The sequence below is a fragment of the Rattus norvegicus genome, chromosome 15 (genome assembly GCF_036323735.1).
Source record: "Rattus norvegicus strain BN/NHsdMcwi chromosome 15, GRCr8, whole genome shotgun sequence".
Taxonomy (NCBI): Eukaryota; Metazoa; Chordata; class Mammalia; order Rodentia; family Muridae; genus Rattus; species Rattus norvegicus.
The window spans coordinates 78915859-78923200 of record NC_086033.1 but is presented as its reverse complement, the minus strand read 5'-3'; the positions used below and the strand labels follow the sequence as shown (position 1 = coordinate 78923200).

General features: G+C 42.0%; 1 pseudogene; it reads right to left on the bottom strand.

Annotated features, from left to right (window-relative positions):
• Nucleotides 1–3509: 3509 nt before the first annotated feature.
• Afg3l1-ps1 (AFG3 (ATPase family gene 3)-like 1, pseudogene 1) lies at nucleotides 3510–4596 on the bottom strand (annotated as a pseudogene).
• Between the last annotated feature and the right edge of the window lie 2746 nt (nucleotides 4597–7342).

The window sequence follows — 7342 nt, the reverse complement described above, 5'->3', positions numbered from 1 at the left end:
GCAAGACCAAGCGCTTTCCCTTCCACTGGTGCCCCAACAAGGCTACTCTTTGCTACATATGCAGTTGGAGCCCTGGGTAAGTCCATGTATAATCTTTAGGTAGTAGTTTAGTCACTGGAAGCTCTGGTTGTTTGGCATTGTTGTTTTTATGGGGTTGCAAGCTCCTTCAACTCTGTCAATACTTCCTCTAATTCCCCCCAAGGGGGTCCTATTCTCAGTTCGGTGGTTTGCTGCTAGCATTGACCTCTGTATTGGACATGCTCTGGATGTGTGTCTCAGGAGAGATCTACATCCGGTCCCTTTCTTCATGCATTCTTTAGCTTCATCAATCTTATCTAGTTTTGGTGGCTATATAGATATGGGCCACATGTGTGTCAGGCTCTGAATGGCCATTCCTTGAGCCGTTGCTCTAAACTTTGCTTCTATATCCCCTCTTATGAATATTTCCCCCTTTTAAGAAAGAGTGGGAGCATCTGCATTTTGGTCATCCTTCTTGAGCTTCCTGTGGTCTGTAGATTGCATCTTGGGTAATTTGCGCTTTCTGGCTAATATCCACTTATCAATGAGTGCATACCAAGTGTGTTTTTCTGTGATTGAGTAACCTCACTCAGGATGATATTTTCTAGTTCATTACATTTGCCTATGAATTTCATGAAGTCATTGTTTTTGATAGCTGAGTAGTACTCCATTGTGTAGATGTACCATATTTTCTGTATCCATTCCTCTGTGGAAGGGCATCTGGGTTCTTTCCAGCTTCTGGCTATTATAAATCAGGCTGCTATGAACATAGTGGAGCATGTGTCTTTGTTATATGTTGGGGCATCTTTTGGGTATATGCCCAAGAGAGGTATAGCTTGGTCCTCAGGTAGTGGAATGTCCAAATTTTCTGAGGAACCTCCAGACTGATATCCAGAGTGGTTGTACCAGTTTGCAACCCCACCAACAATGGAGGAGTGTTCCTCTTTCTCCACATCCTCGCCAGCATCTGCTGTGACCTCACTTTTTATCTTAGCCATTCTGACTGTTGTGAGGTGGAATCTCAGGGTTCTTTTGATTTGCATTTCCCTGATGACTAAGGATGTTGAACATTTCTTTAGGTGTTTTTTAGCCATTCGATAATCCTCAGCTGAAAATGTTTTGTTTAGCCCATTTTTAATAGGGTGATTTGGCTCTCTGGAGTCTAACTTCTTGAATTCTTTGTATATTCTGGGTATTAGCCCTCTATCAGATGTAGGATTGGTAAAGATCTTTTTCCAATATGTTGGTTGCCGTTTTGTCTTAATGACACTGTCTTTTGCTTTACAAAAGCTTTGCAGTTTTATGAGGTCCCATTTGTCAATTCTTGATCTTAGAGCATAAGCCATTGGTGTTTTTTTTTAAGGAAATTTTCTCCAGTGTCCATGTGTTCGAGACTCTTCCCCACTTTTTCTTCTATTAGTTTGAGTGTATCTGGTTTGATGTGGAGGTCCTTGATCCACTTGAACTTAAGCTTTGTATATGGTAATAAGAATGGATCGATTTGCATTCTTCTATATGCTGACCTCCAGTTGAACCAGCATCATTTGTTGAAAATGCTATCTTTCTTCCATTGGATGGTTTTAGCTCCTTTGTCGAAGGTCAAGTGGCTATGTGTGTGGGTTCATTTTTGGGTCTTCAATTCTATTCCACTGATCTACCTGCCTGTCTCTGTATCAATACCATATAGTTTTTATCACTATTGCTCTGTAATACTGCTTGAAGTTAGGGATGGTGATTCCCCGAGAAGTTCTTTTATTGTTGGGTATAGTTTTCGCTATCCTGGGTTTTTTGTTATTCCAAATGAATTTGCAAATCGCTCTTTCTATCTCTATAAAAAACCGAGTAGGAATTTTGATGGGGATTGCATTGAATCTGTAGATTGCTTTTGGCAAAATGGACATCTTTACTACATTAATCCTGCCAATTCATGAGCATGGAAGATCTTTCCATCTTCTGAGTTCTTCCTCAATTTATTTCTTCAGATATTTGAAATTCTCGTCATACAGATCTTTCACTTGGTTGGTTAAAGACACACCAAGATATTTTGTATTATTTGGGACTATTTTGAAGGGTGTCATTTCCTTAATTTCTTTCTCAGCTTGTTTATCCTTTGCGTAGAGGAAGCCTACTGATTTGTTTGAGTTCATTTTATACCCCGACACTTTGCTGAAGTTGTTTATCAGGTTAAGTAGTTCTCTGGTGAAACTGTTGGTGTCGCTTAAATACACTATCATATCATCTGCAAATACTGATATTTTGATTTCTTCCCTTCCAATTTGTATCCCTTTGACCTTCTTTTGCTGCCTGACTGTTCTGGCTAGGACTTCAAGTACTATACCGTGAAAGTAGGGACTGTCTCTGTTCTGTTGCCTGCTTTTACATTCCAATGTTACCCAAGTTAAGCTGCATTTTTCTTGCTATCCCAAATCCTCCATCTTTCATTTTTAATTTGTCTTTAACATATAAAGACTGAAATTTATTTCAAGGAGTCTCTTCCCTACTCTTTACCTATCTGGGCTTCTTTTTTTTTTTTTAATTTGAAAGTTCATTTGCTTTTTAAAATTGTAGCCCAAGTAACTGAGTTTTTTGCTGATGCTTTGTCAGTACTTTCCTATGCTCTAATGCCTTCCTTGTCTCGAGTGATTTATGTTTGAGCAGCTTAGAGCCCAAATTGGGTGATGCCCTTTTAGTGATGTTTTACCCAGGCTCATTGGTTGTGGCGTGAGAACGCCAACATTGTCAGGGCAAGAAAACAGATGAATTTCAAAGCCAATAAAATAAAGGAGATAGAGGCCATCACCTACAAGACCATTTTGTTCAGTGTTTACGCACATGGATCATAGGTATTGCTTGGCCCTATATCACACAGGTGAGCATAGGATAGGTGTGTGTGTGTGTGTGTGTGTGTGTGTGTGTGTGTGTGTGTGTGTGTGTGTGTGTGTGTGTGCTTGTGCTCGAGAGTGCGCCTATGTGGGCTTTGATTTGTCACCTTGCATTTCCCATTCTGTGAATGAAGAGTTACAAATTACAAATGCTTATGGTTCACAAATTTCATTTCCTTTTCCCAGGTGTAGCTTATTAAGGTAAGAAATTTGACTTCCCCTGGAGAACAGAGAAAAGTGTGCAAAGCTACATTTTCACAGAGTATTAAGAAGACAGATGAAAGTGGATTTCCTCTGGAGGATGGAGGTGACAATAAAATGAAAGTTTGAGGACCAAAGTCCCAGCTTTGACAGCACCAATATGCTTGGCTCAGCTGCCCATCACAATAAACCATTTTTTTGCAGTTGTCACCTGTTTTTAATTTGTTTTCCAGTCACTCTGTCAAGCTGCTCTGCAAAGGCTGAGCAGTTCCCAGTGAACAGTGGTCATAGCGCCCAAGCAGAGGCCACAGGCTATGCAGATTTCTTCTTCGAGCTTCACTCAGTGTCTCCTTCCTCCCTTCCTTCCTTGATTCCAGTCTTTCATCCCCACACAAAGGTATTTGTCTCCTATAGGCTTCCAGTTCCCTCTACAAATCCTTCATAGGTGGACTTCTCTGCAAAGGATCGAAGGCCTAATAGTTCTATCATGTTAGACTTCTCCAGCATTTCTTTCTTCTTTCTCCAGAGCTCACCTTCTCGGCCTGCTCTAGGCACTCATGAATAGCTCCAGGTTCCAATCATAGGCAGTCCTGACAAGGCAGCAGACTTCTTCATCAATGTGTGCTGGGCAGGTGTCTCTCTGTATGGCTTCTCCACCATGGTTTTGCCTTGTCTGAGAAAGTCAAACGATACATTAAAAAATGTACAGTCTGGGCATAGGTACTCTCTTTGTGACATTTCTCAGGTCATCCTGATCCCCTGTAGTAGCTAACCTCCCTCCCAGCAGAATATACATTCTGTCATATACCTGCACCCCTGTGTAGAGGTACTTCTCACAGGGAAGGTACTGGGCATAGCCAAGATCTTTGTCCCAAGGTATGACAGATACCTTCAACAGAGGGTTCCAAGACCAACACTACCACTGCTTTCTCAGCCTAGTGGTTGGCTAAATTGTATTTTTATTGGATTATAAGACCTGGGTTTTCTTCTCAAGCCTTTTAATGACCCACTTGATGGCTTTCTTCAAGTGTGGCTCCTGGGCAGAAGGAGCAAGACAGCAAGCAGCTATCATTGCTGCTTCATTGAATACCTTAGAAATATTAGCACCAGCGAAGCACCAAGTAAGAGCTACTTACTAGCTTCCAAAAGCAACAACAACAAAAATAAAAACAAAACAAAACAAACAAAAAAAACAAAAACAAAACAAACCTTCAGTGAGGCTTTCATCTACCTAGAGTGTAGGTAAGTAGACCTTGAAAATGGAGGCACTGATTTTGTTATCAAGGGGATCAATATAGATCTGGACGTCAACCTATCTAGGGCATGCCAGGGATGTGTCCACAATATCAGAGCAATTGAATCCAGCTAGCACTATCACATTAGTGGTAGAAGTGAACCCATCCATCCCCATTACCACAAGCACCTGCTGATCACTATGTCCTCCCAGGCAACTATGACCTTGCCTAAGTCTTGATATTGCTTTGAGGAAACTCATAATCTCTTAATTTCCAATTGGCTTTCTTTACAACTAGCCACATCTGTGAATTGACATCAGTGTTACTCTTTAAGATCTTGGCTGTTGGCTCTCCAAACCAAAGAGACCTCCTCCTTGCCCACCATGGCCTGTCCCCATTGGACTCTTTTCATAGCAAAGAGGAGGATGACAACCAGAACCAGGGTAGGTACCAAGCTTTGGGGAAAAGAGCCATCCATCATTCTCAGTAGCATGGGTTAGTGTAGCATAGTTGGTGGGTTCAATCCCCAGCTCACACTGAGTCAACTGGAAGTTACAAACACTCAAAAGGTAGGAACACCACCAATGTTACTTCTAGGATCTTGTCTCAGGAACAGAAATAACTCAAATTGCTTATTCATATATTCCAGACTGTCCATCAGTCTTCTGGCCAGATAATACTCTATAAATACTCTTTTTATTGATCTTTAAAATACAAACATACAAATGCAAGCGCCACAGTTTCCTACAAGGTAGCCAGACTACCCAAATCCTTGTAGTCCCAAGGAAACTCCCTTCTGCATCCATTTTCACCACACAGTGATTTAGGTTACCACCCCTCTTGCCTCCATCTCCTCTGGGTCCAGCACAGAATGTAGAATTTGATACTAGCAAAATTGATTCAGAAATTGCAGCCCTGTGATCAGAGCTGAGAGCTTTGAGAAAGTTGTTGCTCTTCTCTCTGAGTGAAAAAGTTGAAAGGAAATACTTTGTGAGCAGGGTTTAAAAAGATGTGCCTTGACAGAGTGAGGGCTCTTGGATCTGAACTCCAGGGCTCAGTGGCCACTCCCAGGAATGCTGAGGAAATCAGGGCCATCAAGAATGTGACCAAAGGTGTTGCCTATTTGAGCATAACAGACCAGAGGTCTGAAAACACTTTTGGGGATATAACAGGAAACAGAGTGCACTACACTAATTGGAATGATGTTGAGCCCAACAGTGTGGGGTCTGAGAAAAACTGTGGTGCTTCTGCTAAATGGCAAGCGGAATGATAGCCCTTCCTTTGAGTCTTGTTTTTCAGCCCTCCTAGATACGTTAGTGTACTCTGTAAGTCCACAGTTTGTTCTGAAAAGTAAAATATGTAAAAAAATAAAAAAGAGTTTATTTTTATTTCATTTCATTTTATTTTATTTTTGGTGCTGTTGAATATCCTGGGTCTGTATTTCTTCCATTCTCATTATTCTTAAATCAAAACAAATTTGCATACAAGAGCCCAGCATAGCTATTCTCTGAGATGCTCTACCAAATACAGACTGACACAGGTGCAGATGCATATAGGCAACCATCCTTCTAAGGTCAGGGACCTTTATAAGAGTTAGGGGAAGGACAGAATGACCTGAAGGGAATGGAAACTCCACAGGAAGATCAACTGGGTCAACTAACCTGAACCCCTGGTAGCTCCCAGACCAAGCCACATACAGAGAGCATACATAGGCTGGTCTGAAGCTCCTGGAACATATGTAGTAGAGAACTTCCTTGTCTGTCCCCAGTGGGAAAGGATGTTCCTAATCCTGTAGAGACTTGATGCCCCAGAAAAGGACATGCACCCATCTCAGAAGTTAAAGCTTGGGGAGATGAAATGAGAAACTCTGGGAGGTAGGGACCTGGAGTGGGAGCTATATTTGAGATGTAATAAATAATAGATAATAAATAAAATGTAAAAATCATTTGGGAGGTTTTGAACACAGCCTTGGAGGAAATGAAAGTCTTCCTTGTAGAGCCAGCTCCTGCAAGAAGACTCTGGATAATATGGCTGAGCAGGACACCTGCCCTCATGCTGCTCCAGACCATCCTGCAGCTTCCTGCACCACCTCCACATCACCACTGCTTGGAGAAGGCCATCTAGCAGCACTTGACAGCCTGACACTCTGACCAGACCTTGACAGCTGGTGTAAAGTCCCCTGCTCTCACCTGAGTGGGAATCTGACCAGACCTTGACAGCTGGTGTAAAGTCCCCTGCTCTCACCTGAGTGGGAACCACCTTGCTTGTTTGTTTGTGTTTTAAGCAGTGTCAGGATGTACTAGGTTTAGATGACAGAAAAATGAAATGCCCTTGACAGCCTAACTGATAAGTCTGGCCTCTATTTCCTTCTTTCCTTTAACAGACAAGCAGTGGCACATGCTTTGCTGCTAGTGCTCCATGTCTGGCTGTCTGTGCCTGGCTTTCTTATTGGTGTATTTTTGAAGAAGTGTTACCAAGAGGCATTCTAATAAATTCGTGTGTGTTCTTCCTTTTCCTGAAAAGACATCTGAGAAGTAACATTGGTTGTGTTGACACCTGTTGTGACCTCAAGTCAGCTGAGTGCGAGCTGAGGATTGAGCCCACTAACCAGGCTGTAGTAATATGCAGCACACAGGGATAGCTAAGCAGTCCTAGACTGTGCATGACCCTGTTGATCATTTTCTCAAGTTCCAGGTCTGCACATTTTCAAGGAGTAAGGTTGCTATCCTGCGTTTACATGAACAATTCAACCTGCTTCCTATAAGATTATAATTTTGTCAGTGGCTTGCAACCCTGGCATTTACAGATAAGTGTCCTCATCTCACATGTGGTCATATTGACTGAATTCTGCCATTCTGGGAATCTGATCTTAAGGGAGATTTAAACAACATTATGTATCTTTATGACTACTGGTATTTAGGCAATCACTGAGTGAATATCAAGGTTATGGGGAGTCAGAAGGGAAATGCTGATTTCAGGAGAGAGACTCAAAGGAAAGAAGGTTGC